The sequence below is a fragment of the Nilaparvata lugens genome, chromosome 4 (genome assembly GCF_014356525.2).
Source record: "Nilaparvata lugens isolate BPH chromosome 4, ASM1435652v1, whole genome shotgun sequence".
Taxonomy (NCBI): Eukaryota; Metazoa; Arthropoda; class Insecta; order Hemiptera; family Delphacidae; genus Nilaparvata; species Nilaparvata lugens.
In genome coordinates, this window is record NC_052507.1 from 7,394,196 (window position 1) to 7,409,159 (window position 14,964).

Here is a 14,964-nt window from a genome sequence, read left to right on the forward strand (position 1 = left end):
GGATATGAGTTATAATTTCTGATCCATTTCCACAATATTCCCCGAGAAACGCCTAGGTAACATAGCAGAGCTCAAGAGAGGTAAAATTCAGGATCTATTTCGACAATATTCCGCTAAAAAACACTGCCAGCCTTTGTTTTGATATCAGAGCGCATTGTAGAGATTGCCTCAGCAACTGTTCACTCGAAAGAACAGACCTGCAAAAAATGGGTAGAAAGGTGCTCTCTCACTCTAATAACGGATCCTTTGTCCTTCTCTTTTTAATTAAAAACAAAGTTCATTTGAGTCATGATTCTGCAATGAGACTTAGCGGTGTCTGCCTTTGTTCTGCAGATTGGAAAAAAATGGCGGAAATCGATTTGCGCCTCTGAACACAATAAAACAGGATCGGGAAGTTATTATCTCGAATTTGATTAACTCGATGCGATTAGAGTTTATTCAGATTTCGAGTCGTGCTCTGATTGCGTTCTGATTGGGCCAGTAATTCTATCAGACAGTTTCCGGCCTCTTTAGGACTCTGTCTTGGTTCTCATTATAAATTTTCAATCATCCATTTCAAGGGTCACTTCATAGATGAGTAGAATTGGATCAGCTCTAAGCAAATGCACTACCTACTTTAATTTCTTAAATTATTATAGAGAGTTATGTTGAATGTTAGCATGAATAAATTATGATACATATTCAAAATGAAATGTTTTTTTCTCTCCAATGCAGAAACTAAGGCTAGTAACACACCAGTTAGACAAGACAAGACATGATAGGATACGTTTAGTCACAATACTCCACATAGTTGCTTATGAAGACATGTCTAATTGAAATGACTAATCAGTGTGAGTTGGGTCATAAGCAACAATGTGAAGTATTGTTGATTATACAGCCAGGCGGGGAGTTTGACTGGGGCGGTACATCTGTCAAATGATAACGCAGGTGTCCTAAGGTCAGCTCAGCGAGGACAGAAACCTCGCGTAGAGCAAGAGGGCAAATGCTGCTAGTACTATCACTTCAGGCCCCACAACCAATACCTACTATTACTTCAGGCCCCACAACTAATTAATGACGTCATAACATGTAGATTGATTCTTCCTAGATCATAGTAGTTTCTACTAGCTTATCAATGTAGCTTTTGATACTGTATCGATTTTTTATTGGATGGAATACTATCTAAATTTTAGATTAAAGACACTTGTATTTTAATGAATAGGAATTTTATTGAAATAAAAACACTTTATTCCACAAATGCAATAATTTATCCATACTTTCAGCTTGACAAACATAGGCCAACTCGATTCAGTGATAGAGCTATTGATAAATAATTTCATCTCAACCAAATATACTTAATAATAGCCTGTATCAAAGTCGAAGGAGAGGTAAATTAAATATAAACCAAATTCTATTTAACTCTTTTTTAGGAAAGAGGCTCCTACAAACTTGATCACAATAAATCTGTGGTACAAAGAAACCCATCAGAAGACTGTTTTTCAGTTAGGTAAAACCTAATATTATGATGTTATGGACAGTTCCAACACTTTGCATTTACTTTTTTATTTATTAGTTCTAAAGTTCTTCCACACACTTTATTCACACTGTTCTTCCACACTCTAATGACACTGTTATTTCACATTTTATTTACACTGTTCTTTCACACGTTAATTAAATTCTCCACTCACACTTTATTTACACTGTTCTTCTACACTTCATGTAAACCGTTGTTTTGTAGAATTGAAGTTCTTTCTTCTTATCACTCGTATCCATTCTCGTTTCAAAGTTTCATCTTTCGAAAAAGAAAATACCATACGGAAACTTTTGGAGTCTTGTTATAATTCCCGCAACAATTAGGTACACAACAGTATCCCATGATTTAAAACCCCAAATTCATTATTACTTTTCACAAACGAATATTAGAAGAATGATAAACAAACCATATTCATTGAAATGGAAGACCGTGAAAATTGAATTTGTAATTCCAATTTTGTTGATTACCATATCAGATGTGATAACAAGCATCAGCGCTCTTATTCGCTTGCTTACCGCCAGTAGATCATCGATGATCTACATGTGATGACGTCATAGTTTATTAGAAATCAGTTGTGAGGCCTGAAGTAGTAGTAGGTATTGCCACAACTGAAGCTATAATAAACTATGACGTCATCACATGTAGATCGACGATCTACTGGCGATAGGCAAGCGAAATAAGAGCGCTGATGCTTGTTATCACATCTGATTGTGGTAACCAACAAAATTCCAATTACGAATTATATTTTCATGGTCTTCCATTTAAATGAATATGGTTTGTTTATCATTCTTCCAATATTTGTGTGTGAGAAGAAATGGTAAATTTGGGGTTTCAAATCATAGGATTCTACTGGTGTTTACCACGGTCTTCCATTTAAATGAATATAGTTTGATTTAAAACCCCAAATTTACCATTTGTGTGTGAGAAGAAATGGTAAATTTGGGGTTTTAAATCATAGGATTCTGTTGTTGTGTACCTAATTGTCGCCGGAATTATAACAAGACTCCAAAAGTTTATGTATTCTCTTCACGAGAGATGTAACTTTCAAACAGAAATTTATACATCAAGCGAAAAGAAGAAAGAACTTCAATCCAACAAAGCAACAGTCTACATGAAGTGTAAAAGAACAGTATAATTAATAGAGTGAGAGAGGAACATTTTAATTAAAGTATGAAAGAACAGTGTAAATAAAATTTGAAATAACAGTATAATTAGAGTGTGAAAGAACAGATTAAATAAAGTGTGTGATAGAACTATTGAACTAATAGATCAAAAAGTAAATGCAAGTGTTGGAACTGTCCATAACATCATAAGATTAAAGATTTACCTAACTGAAAAACTTCTGATGAGTTTCTTTCTCTGTACCACAGATTTATTGTGATCAAGTCTGTGAGAGCCTCTTTCCAAAAAGAAGAGTAACATCTAATTTGGTTTACCTTTGATGTACCTCTCCTTTGATCCTGATACAGGCTATAATTAAGTAATTTTTGTTGAGATAAATTTATCAATAATTGCTCTATCACTGAATCGAGTATGTCTATCAATTTGTGGAATAAAGTGATTTTATTTCAATAAAATGTCCTCTTAAATAGAATAGAAATGTTTTCAATCTGAAATTTAGATAGTATTTAACCAAATAAAAATCGATACAGTAACAAAAATTAGAGATCATACATTAATAAAAAAATACATCGATAAGCTAGTAGAGACTACTATGATTCTTGGAAGAATCAATCTACATTGTTATGACGTCATTAATTAGTTGTGGGGCCTGAAGTAATAGTAGGTATTGGTCTGGTAGTCACATAGTTGCTTATGAAGACATGTCTAATTGCAATTACTAATCAGTGTGAGTTGTGTCATAAGCAACAATGTGAAGTATTGTGACTAAACGTGTCTGATCATGTATTGTCTTAACTAACTAGTGTGCGCCTAGCCCAATTGAATTTGACAAACTTTTCAACGCAGAAACTTGACGAACAACTTTCCAATGTAGTATCTAGATGGCTGCTGAACTATGAAGTATGTAAATACTATGTCGTATGAACGATGAAGGCTGATCATGGAAACTGATCTTTGAAACATCGATTTGCGCTTATAAAAAATTGTTCTATCTTTGAACTATATGAAGGTTTGATTACATAAATAGTCAGGCAGGAGAGCCTTCATTGTGTTCTTTGAGTTATGTGAAATAACATTCGACAATTTAACAATTATTACTCAAAGATTACTCCTAATGATCATTTATTACAATGACACTCGACAATAATAATTACTTATATTTGAATCTTGTAAGGGAAGAAGTTTTGGGGCAGCTCCTGTTCTGTAATCAATTGTATTATTTATTTATTCTTACAAAAAACACAGTCATATCGGAAGAGAAAGACTGAGGATTCCTTGAACTATATCTTTTTTAAAAATGGAATATCAGGGACCGAGCTTCGCTCTGGATTACAAAAGCATAAAAGAATTATTACGAAAGAAGAAATTTTAATAACAGTAAATTGAGATTAATTCCCAGAGGGATGCAACAATTTCCCTCACAAAGGCCCAGTTGCACAGAAGCCGGATAAATTTCAATTAACTTCACGTGAACCAAATCAGAGAAGACTGAATAGTGAAGACTAAAATAAAAGATGGATCTACTGGAATTAATCAGGAATGAAAATAACCCGGCTTTATCGCAACTGACACTAAGTAACTGATTGAATGATCACAAAGGTTCAACAGCTGAGTCATAATTTTGACACAGTCCCACACACATGAAATCGCTCACTCACCTCATCACCAACAGACGACGAAATAATTATTATTATCAGCTGTTTTTCCAAGGATGAATAATAATGGTCCTTTTAATGTCCTTCAGTGAGTTTTCCCAGGGACCAGCGACCTAGTGCAATCGAATCCTTGTGTTATGAATAATTTACTATGTTCTGAATTTCGTGAGAATCGTTAGAGCCGTTTTCGAGATCCGGTGAAATACAAACATATAAACATATAAACATCTAAACATATAAACAGATGTTGTTCGTTCAATAGTATAAGATATATTAATATAGATAGATAGAACATTAATAGTTTTGAATGAATCAATTGAATCGAATCAATAAATACCACACTTCAATTATCGACACCATTCTAAGAGTTCAACTCAAATAACAATTTGATATCATCAACGATATTATAACAAGTAATTAATTAATCAATTCGAGAGAATTTCTGACAGAATTTGACAAATTGTTCATACATTTTGACAGGTAACATCAAGTGCTTTGATCATGTATAATTTAGGAAGAATTCTGAACATGGAAGCTGCCAGAATTCACCTCTATTCACAATTTAATATCAGCATGACAATATCCTCAACATTTGAGCAAATCTGTTTGAGAGAATATTGGTGACAGTGATTCCATAAATTTGGTGCTTTGAAGAAGCGATTTGTGACAGTGTATCCACAAATTTGGCGCTTTGAAGAAGCGATTTGTGACAGTGAATCTCCAAATTTGGCGCTTTGAAGGAACGATTTCCAACCACACATTACCTTCCAAACTAGATCACAGCCCCAACAAATCAGCATAATAATGGCACCGCTATGATATTATGACGACATTCGATGCGACCTCTTTGAAGAAGAGGATCGACGACATTAAATCTGCAAATTTGGAGCGTTGATGGGATGATTTCGCGTCAGAATTACATTTTACACACAGCTTTGTTCTCGGGTTTGATTAGGGTTTTCGGTGGAGAAGGTAGTAGATTCACTTGAAAACTGACAGTTGAATGGGATGCTAACAGTTAGAAGTTGTAGCTGACGGCAACCGAAATTCGCTGCAGTGTGACAGTCACTGTAAACGTGTATAGTGACTGTATTAATTGCGGCACTTGAACGTCGCCTGGCGGCAATTAGGCGAAGCTCAAAGGTCATCGACTAATAATGGAGCCGCGGCTCAAAGCGGCGACAAAAACCGCAAAATGAACGCCCGGGATTTCCATCTTAAATTCGGTGAACCATTGACTTATCAATGGGGCGTGGCACCGACATTAACCACGTGATAAAGCCTGCTTTTGGGAAATCCAGTTGCAATTAAGAGCTGAGAAGGATCACTATCACTGCTTTCTCGTTCGCTTCTAAACGGAGAGATTTTGGTGGGTTGAGTTTGGAGGAAACTGATGATTCAGAGTAACTGGGGCATTAAAATAAGATAATAATGCAGATTTTATGATAAACTATTATATACAATGAGTGAATGTAAATATAAAGGAAAAGAAAAATCTCAGTAGGCCTACCAGTTGTCAAGTCATACTTGAAAATGGCATCAATGTCCGAAACATGTTGTGATAAAATATTTCAAAAATCTGGTGTGGCGCACTCACACTACTTTCCTTGCCGTTATGAAAATTGATCACCTGACGCTACGGTAGTGTTCCCGCGCATCTCAAGTCTACTATTCGATGATTAGAGCCAGCTGGTGACAGGGTAATAACGCTGGAGACACACGAGGTCTGCTATCTCTTCATAGTGAATCATTTAATAGAATCAACAGTTGCCAATAGTTTGCAATTGGATAATCACATTTTCTCGATTTTCGAGTTTATTTTTTATTTTAGGTGGAAATGTTACTGAACGTTAATTGTAGAGATTCTCATGCTCAATCTATTCCACTCAAAATTGTTTGTTTAAATTGTATCTGAAGGTTGATAATTAAGAATCTAAAATCAAACTATGCATAGATGGGGCGGAACTCCTGAAATTTTTACAGATATGGGACTTATGGCAGTTGATAGAGCTTATCCATGACTATTTCAGGTGTAACTTTAATCAAAATCGTTGGAGCCGTTTTCGAGAAAATCGCGAAAAACCCTGTTCTTGACAACATTTTCGCCATTTTTGCCGCCATCTTGAATCGCATTTGATCGAAATTCTTCGTGTCGGAATCTTATATTGTAAGAACCTTACGTTCCAAATTTCAAGTCATTCCGTTAATTTGGAGATAAGATATCGTGTACACAGACGCACATACACTCATACACACACACACACACACATACAGACCAATACCCAAAAACCACTTTTTTGGATTCAGGGGACCTTGAAACGTATAGAAATTCAGAAATTGGGGTACCTTAATTTTTTCGGAAAGCAATACTTTCCTTACCTATGGTAATAGGGCAAGGAAGGTAATGAAACGTATAGAAAACATGAAATTAGGGTACCTCAATGTTTTTTGGAAAGCGATACTTTCCTTACCTATGGTAATAGGGCAAGGAAAGTAAAAAATCTGGTGTGGTACACTCACACAACTTTCCTTGCTTATTGAACTGGGAGCCTCATTCTTAAACGACAATAATTTAGAGAAATAACATAATGACGATTGGCGGCAACATAATTATTTGAAACTACGATCAGACTACTGTATATGTGTGTATATAATAAATTGTTTTCAGAGTACTTTTTCCTTTGTGTAAATTGTGAAATCCGATGATTTTCTAAAAGTCGTCAAAACAGCTGTTCTACAGATGAAATGTCTCGACTATGTGTTATTTTTATAGACTGCTCTACCTACCTACCTCATGCACGAGAAGGAGGTTACAAAGTCCATTTCTCAAGGATGGGGTGAACCCCCCATTAGTTTCCCAAAAAGGAGACTCATGCCAGTTGATGAAGCTGACAAATAACTATACAGAGTATGAATTTGAAATAAATCAGTCAAGTAATTTTTGAGGAAATCGTGAAAAACATGGTTTTTCAGTAATTATCCGCCATTTTTCTCGAGAATATTACGCAGCTCCTGCAATTTTCCCAGAAATGAGACTCATGTCAGTTGATAGGGCTTATAAATAGCTATCCATGGTATAAATTTGAAGAAAATCGTTAGAGCCGTTTTCGAGAAAACCGTGAAAAACATGGTTTTTTAGTAATTATCCACCATTTTTCTCAAGAATATTACGCAGCTCCTGCAATTTTCCCAGAAATGAGACTCATGTCAGTTGATAGGGCTTATAAATAGCTATCCATGATATAAATTTAAAGAAAATCGTTAGAGCCGTTTTTGAGAAAATCGTGAAAAACATGGTTTTTTAGTAATTATCCGCCACTTTTTCCGCCATCTTGAATCAAATTTTTTTGAATTTCTTATTGTCGGGTCCTCATTGTATAAGGACCTCAAGTTTAAAATTTCAAGTCAATCGGTTAATTAGGAATGGAGTTATCGTGTTCACAGACATACACACATACACACATACACAAACACACACATACCAACACCCAAAAATCATGTTTTTGGACTCAGGGGACCTTGAAACGTATAGAAAACTTGAAATTGGGGTACCTCAATTTTTTTTGGAAAGCGATACTTTCCTTAACTATGATAATAGGGCAAGGAAAGTAAAAAGGGTACTGAGATTTTTATATTTCTTTATATTTATATTACAAGTAGCCCTATACAGAAAAGAGATAAATAAGTGAATGCCTTGGAGCTGTGCTAATACATACTATGAACTGTCTTTTTTTCGTTAGGGCTACCTTTTAATATAAATAAACATATAAATCTGAGTACCCTTTTTATGACGAAATAATTTAAAAAAGGTATTCACATTTAGCCTATATTCTCATTCAAACTAAGAACTATATATTTTGATTACATAGCCCGATGATATGATATGAATTGAGTCCTAGTTTCCAATCGTATTCTAAATTTATACTAATTCACGATTGATTATTCAATGATGAAATTATTATCATGACAAACTGGGGCACTATCATTGATAGTAACATAGTAGATTCATTGCAGGATGTTTCATGGTAAACTAACATTCATTCTTTGTGTAGTTGAGAAGTTGATATTGTGGTAATTATTCATATTGAATGATAAAGACTAAGAAATTGTCAAAAAACCACAGATTTATTGATTCCTAGAAAGACCGGTTTCGGTTATTACAGCATTGTCAATCTCTGATAAACCTTGTTTTTCAAACAGTGTTTTTTTGACAATTTCTTAGTCTTTTTCATTCAATATCATTCATTCATTTATTTATTTGTGGATACAATCACAAATCATAAATCAATATGATTAGGAAGGAATAACAGGCTTGGTCAAAAACTATTCCATTCCCAAATTTTGATAATAAATAGATATATTGACATTTATATTTTGTCATGAGCGAGTTCTGCAGCCCAGGTTGCTTGATGGTTTGATTAACGTATACCACGTGCAATTAAGAACTAGACTCAAGAACGTTATGATGACGTGTTCAGTTACAACCCTGTAGCTGGTGCCATCTACCAGCAGAATTGAGAACTACACCAGTAGGCGTTCCAATCCACCAATTAGAAGAGAGTATGGGGAGCTGGGAGGCGTGGCTTGCTGTCATTGGTCCGTTATTCCAAGACTCCCGCTCACTTCTTTACACAGACACACTCAATCTCTCTCTTTCTCTCTCTCTCTCTCTCTCACTCTCTCTCTCTCTCTCTCTCTTCAAGTAAAGAATTAATTGAAAGGAAATTCATGAGCATCATTTCCCAAGAATAGACCCATACATATTACCAATACTGTGTAACCTATGAAGTTCCATTGATAACATATCTCATGAGAACGCATTCAATATCGGTTTTAAGTCCTATTAATATTCAACTTTCGTCAAACGATTAAATGTATGGTGATATTCATGATATTATCCTCGATAAGTAAATAGGACATGAAGTTTCAAGTGAATATAGGTCTATTATAATTGTCTCTTTTCTGTATAGGGCTACTTGTAATATAATAATAGGAATGAAAATAAAATCTCAATACCCTTTTTACTTTCCTTGCAAAGTTAGTTAAACTATTGAATTCTTTCAATCAATGTATGGTCGCATTTTTACTTTCCTTGCCCTATTACCATAGGTAAGGAAAGTATTGCGAAAAAAATTAAGGTACCCGAATTTCTAGATTTCTATACGTTTCAAGGCCCCCTGAGTCCAAAAAAGTGATTTTTGGGTATTAGTCTGTATGTGTGTGTGTGTGTGTGTGTGTGTGTGTGTGTGTGGTGTGTGTGTGTGTGTGTGTGTGTGTGTGTGTGTGTGTGTGTGTGTGTGTGTGTGTGTGTGTGTGTGTGTGTATGTGTGTGTGTGTGTGTATATGTGCGTCTGTGTACACGATATCTCATCTCCCAATCAACGGAATGACTTGAAATTTGTAACCTAAGGTCCTTCCCCTATAAGGATCCGACACGAACAATTTCGAACAAATCCAATCCAAGATGACGGCTAAAATGGCGAAAATGTTGTCAAAAACAGGGTTTTTCGCGATTTTCTCGAAAACGATTTTGATCAAATGTATACCTAAAATAGTCATTGATAAGCTCTATCAACTGCCACAAGTCTCATATCTGTAAAAATTTCAGGAGCTCCGCCACATCAATGCAAAGTGTGATTTTAGATTCCCGATTATCAGGCTCCAGATAAAATTTAAACAGAAAATTTAAAGTGAAAAACATTGAGCATAAAGATCTCTACAATTAATGTTCAGTGACATTTTCACCTAAAATTGGAAATAAGCTCGAAATTCGAGAAAATGTGTTTATCCATTAAAGCAAACTGTTGGCAACTGTTGATTCTATTAAATCATTCACTATGAAGAGATAGCAGACTACGTGTGTCTCCAGCGTTATTGTCCTGTCACCAGTTGGCAGATCTTTGAATAGTAGACTTGGAATGCGCGTGTACACTTGCGTCAGGTGATCAATTTTCATAACGGCAAGGAAAGTTGTGTGAGTGCGCCACACCAGATTTTTAAATTATTTTATCACAAATAATTCAAAAAAGGTACTAAGATTTTTTTCTATTTATAGGCCTATTATTGATTCACATAATATAATGACAAGTTGCGGATTTTCATCGCATTAATTATGTGTTTGTTCATTTAATTTATCTATCTGTTTTTACTGATCTTGATTTCATTATAAAGAGCTGTATCAATTCTAAAATCATGTTAAATATAATGAGGAATGATTGAACTTGTGGCTAGAGAATGATATTTATTTTTCTAGTCACGCCAATTATTTAACCAAAAATTGATTATTTATTTTCTCGTAAACTGTATTTAATTGGTGGATAAATTTGATTTGAATTAATTTCAAAATCACTTCATAGTTCATGAGCGGTTACTCCAGCCCTGTAGGCTCACAAGTTCTATTTGAAATTTTAAGTGATTAATAATATTGCTATGGAATAGAATGATTAATCCTTAATCACCCAAAGTTCACATTCACTTTTTAACAAAAGCATACAATCATGAGGTCTTCACTATTACAAAAGTTGAATGAAAAAGACTAAGATATTGTCAAAAAACCACTGATTTATTGAAATTAGAAAGACCGGTTTCGGTGACAATGGTGTAATAACCGAAACCGGTCTTTCAAATTTCAATAAATCAGTGGTTTTTTGACAATATCTTAGTCTTTTTCATTCAATATGAATAATTACCACAATATCAACTTCTCAACTACACAAAAAGTATTACAAAAGTATAAGAATATGCATGACAAGTTGACATAGATTTTGAACAAAACCATGCATCACTAGACAAAGTTCGCAACATCCTGGGATGGAGTTTCCCTGATAAAGATTAACAGTGAGTTGTCTCTGCTACTCTCTCTCAACCATTATTCACATTTCAACATTGCAAATCATACATCAAAACTTCACAGAATTTTGTCTCTCCAAGATTACCATGTGCTCCTCCTTTGAATTTTTCCCTGCGAGAGATGTGTTTCTATAGACTGAATGCTTTGTGTAATGAGTTTGTTTGCGAGCTCGCTGACGAAAATGTTGGACAGAGAGATTTTTTCTCAGAACAGAGTGTCGCTTCAAAAAATGAAGAGGCTTTTCTTCTTTCCATGACAAGTAACTGTATAGAGAGTCATTATAGTTTTTTAATTAAACACATAAAATAATCAATGTTGCATAAAGAGATTCTTTCCTCAGAACAGAATGTTTGCTTCAAAGAATGAAGAAGCTTCCCCTTTTTCATGACAGTAACTAACTATATGGAGAGTCATCGTTGTGTTATAATTAAACACATAAGATATTTACTTTCACACTAAAAACTATAAGAGCGTATTGTGGTTTTATATTAGTATTATAGTTTAGTATTATAGTTTATATTAGTATTATAGTAGTATTATATTTTAGTACGTATTGTCTGTGTAGAAAGCTACAAAGAGAGGAGCTCTTCCAAGAGCTATTGTAGTGTTATAATCAAGCACATAAGATAACAAATGATCAGCTCTGCCAGTAAAAATTATAAGAACTGGAGAAAGAAAATTATCACTGCACAGAGCTATCAAGACTTTACGAATCCTTCAGCGTCGACCAAACAAAACATTATAAAACATTAAAATTTATAAAAATAAAACATTCAAACATTTAAACATTTAAAAATAAAACATTTTACATTAAAACATATAGAACATTAAACTAAAACATTATTCATTATTAGTACTACTAGTAGTTATGTAGACAGTAGACCTCGCGCGTAATAAACCGCAGCCTCCTCTTATACTGTCCATCAGAGTAAATCCTGTCTGTATGTCGTGTCGGCGAGATATCGGTGTGAAAACGGCTGATGGCTGTTCGGGTGCTATGGTGTATCAAAAATGCTAACATCAAAAGCTAATCTCCTTCAAGACATACTGGCAACAGGACAGCCCGAGTTCAATGCAGAGAAAGTTCGAAAGACAATACTATGTTATTTTAGTTATTAATTGCATGCGTTATTTCACGCAATCAATAGTTCATTTAATAGTGCATAAAAATCGCATTCAATGAGGCATGCAATCTACACAGCTGCTGATTTTTTACCAAGTTACAATGACATATTGGATTGCATGCGTCATGACATGCAAATTGATAATCGACTCGACAGCTGATTTATGATGAATATTTCTATAGTCTGATTCTTACTCTAATATTGGCGTATGAAGAGGGCTCCTTTCCCCTTCTATACTATCCTTGAAATGCAAAACTTCCAAAAACCTTGTATATACGTCGACGCGCAATTTAAAAAGGAACATACCTGTCAAATTTCATGAAAATCTATTACCGCGTTTCACCGTAAATGCGCAACATATGAACATATAAACATTTAAAAATATAGACATTTAAACATAGAGAGAAATGCCAAACCGTCGACTTGAATCTTAGACCACACGCTCGGTTGATTATCTCCGAGAGCTGATTACTATAGTGTCATTTTTTCTATTCCTTCCATAATTAATATGCATAGACTCCTATGTAATGATGAACCTGAATGATAGTTTTCTCTGTCCATTCAATCATGATCATAACTTTATCGAACCAAACCCATATTATATTATGTAAAACAGTAGGCATTTTTTATAAATTTGCCTGCCTTACTGGAGAAATATTCGCTCAGGTATAGTGCTGATGCGTGAATAGTATTGCTCCAAGCTTTTTTTATCATTATAATGTTATTTCGTCATACCTCATCAATCTGTTCCCAGTAATGTAAGCAGAATAGAATATTGTATGAAAATAATCTCCATCGAAAACTTCACGTCTATTCAATCTTGGAGATGAATTTTTCTCTCCATGTAATAATACTGGAAGCGATTTTCCATTTCTGAAAAATGGGAAATGAGAGTAATGAGATAGAAAAAATAGAATGTTGCATCTCTAGAAAATGCCATGTCTAGGAAAGGACGTTCTTTACCAACGTTATCGTACTGGAAGAATAGGGACTGGCTTGAATTTTCAATTGAAATGAACCGTAGCGAACTATTTTTCATTTATTTTTTTTGTGTAGTTGAGAAGTTGATATTGTGGTAATTATTCATATTGAATGAAAAAGACTAAGAAATTGTCAAAAAACCACTGATTTATTGATAATTAGAAAGACTGGTTTCGGTTATTACACCATTGTCAATCTCTGATAAACTTATTGACAATGGTGTGATAACCGAAACCGGTCTTTCTAATTATCAATAAATCAGTGGTTTTTTGACAATTTCTAAGTCTTTTTCATTCAATTTTCCATTTACAATTTCACTCGCCTTTGTCATTTATATTGCATGTGTCACTTTTCTTTTTATGGAGTACTTTTTATAGTTTTGCAACTCAATTTTTGTTCATTATGGATAATACTACATGAATCAGAGTGCAACTGAATTTACACGGAATGTAATATTCCACCCATGTTCCAATAGTATGCGAATGACCGTGTCGTCTACAATAAGCTGCGCCTAGGAAAACGTGGTGGAATTTTCGCTGCATTTACTAGATCTATTATATCATTTTCTACCGTATTCATTTTCTATTTACAAAATTTATATTGCTTTGATTCATTCTATACCCTTTTTTGTGTATAATTGAACGCCTAGAAAGCAAGGAAAAGTTTTTCTTTGACTGAAATGGGAGCTTTAAAACTTCTACACTTTACTAGACGTGAGAAATTTCTGCACTCAGACAATTCATAGGACAGAGCCTGCCAAAAAGACGATAGAGTCTGATTATGCATATCCCACAATAATGAGACGCCTAATATCTTTCCATTAGTTTCAACAATAATAGCGCTTGGTTGAATTCAATGTGAAAAATATATCTATGTTGATGTTTGACCAATGCTCAGTTTCACCAAGCTCGTTCGTGATATTTGACCTGAGTGCTTACCAACAACTATTTACCTTGGGTTATGGGGTGCAGAATAATGAAATAACTCCAGTTATCTCTACTGATTCACGAGCTTAAATCCCACCAATATCAATTCCAAATAAATGAATGATGAAGAAGAAATATTTAAATAATAAATAATAATAAATTACAATGGAAATTAAGCTGATTGGCCAGTCTTTTATCAATGTGTTTAATCAAGTGTTTTAATTGCATTCCTGAGGATATATGGCTGTGTAGCAGCTATAAGTTATTTGTTTCAAAGATAATTAGGACACTGGTAGAGGCTTGTCCTTATACCATTGAGGAGTGTTTTAGAGCATTCATGTGACTCCATTCTAAAAATGACATGTTGTATGCCACTTGAGCACCGCTCAGAATTTGTGGCTTCACACAACAAAAATATAATGATAATAATAATAATAATATAATAATAATAATAATAATAATAATAATAATAATAATAATAATAATAATATAATAATAATGATAATAATAATAATAATATAATAATGATAATAATAATAATAATAATAATAATGATAATAGTCTTTTTCCTACAGATACCCTGAAAAGTGACCATTTGTGCACTGATTGCAGGCTGCAAAGAATCACTTTTCCGCACTAGTGCGCAAAGTGATTACTTTGCGTATTCCAGATTTGCAGCATGACAACGCAAAATAGTTAGTAGGTTATATGGAGCACCAGTGCAGCAAAATCAAAATTAAGTTGGTAACAGTGACTGCTGTGGCTGCTATAGTGAGCAGAGGTGCAACCAAGC

At 34.2% G+C, this 14,964-nt stretch overlaps 1 protein-coding gene across 1 annotated transcript in view; it reads left to right on the top strand.

Moving 5' to 3' along the window:
* LOC120350798 (hemicentin-2-like) overlaps nucleotides 1-14,964 on the top strand; it is a 228,886-nt gene that overhangs the window by 110,774 nt on the left and 103,148 nt on the right. The gene's annotated exons all lie outside the window — the stretch shown is intronic.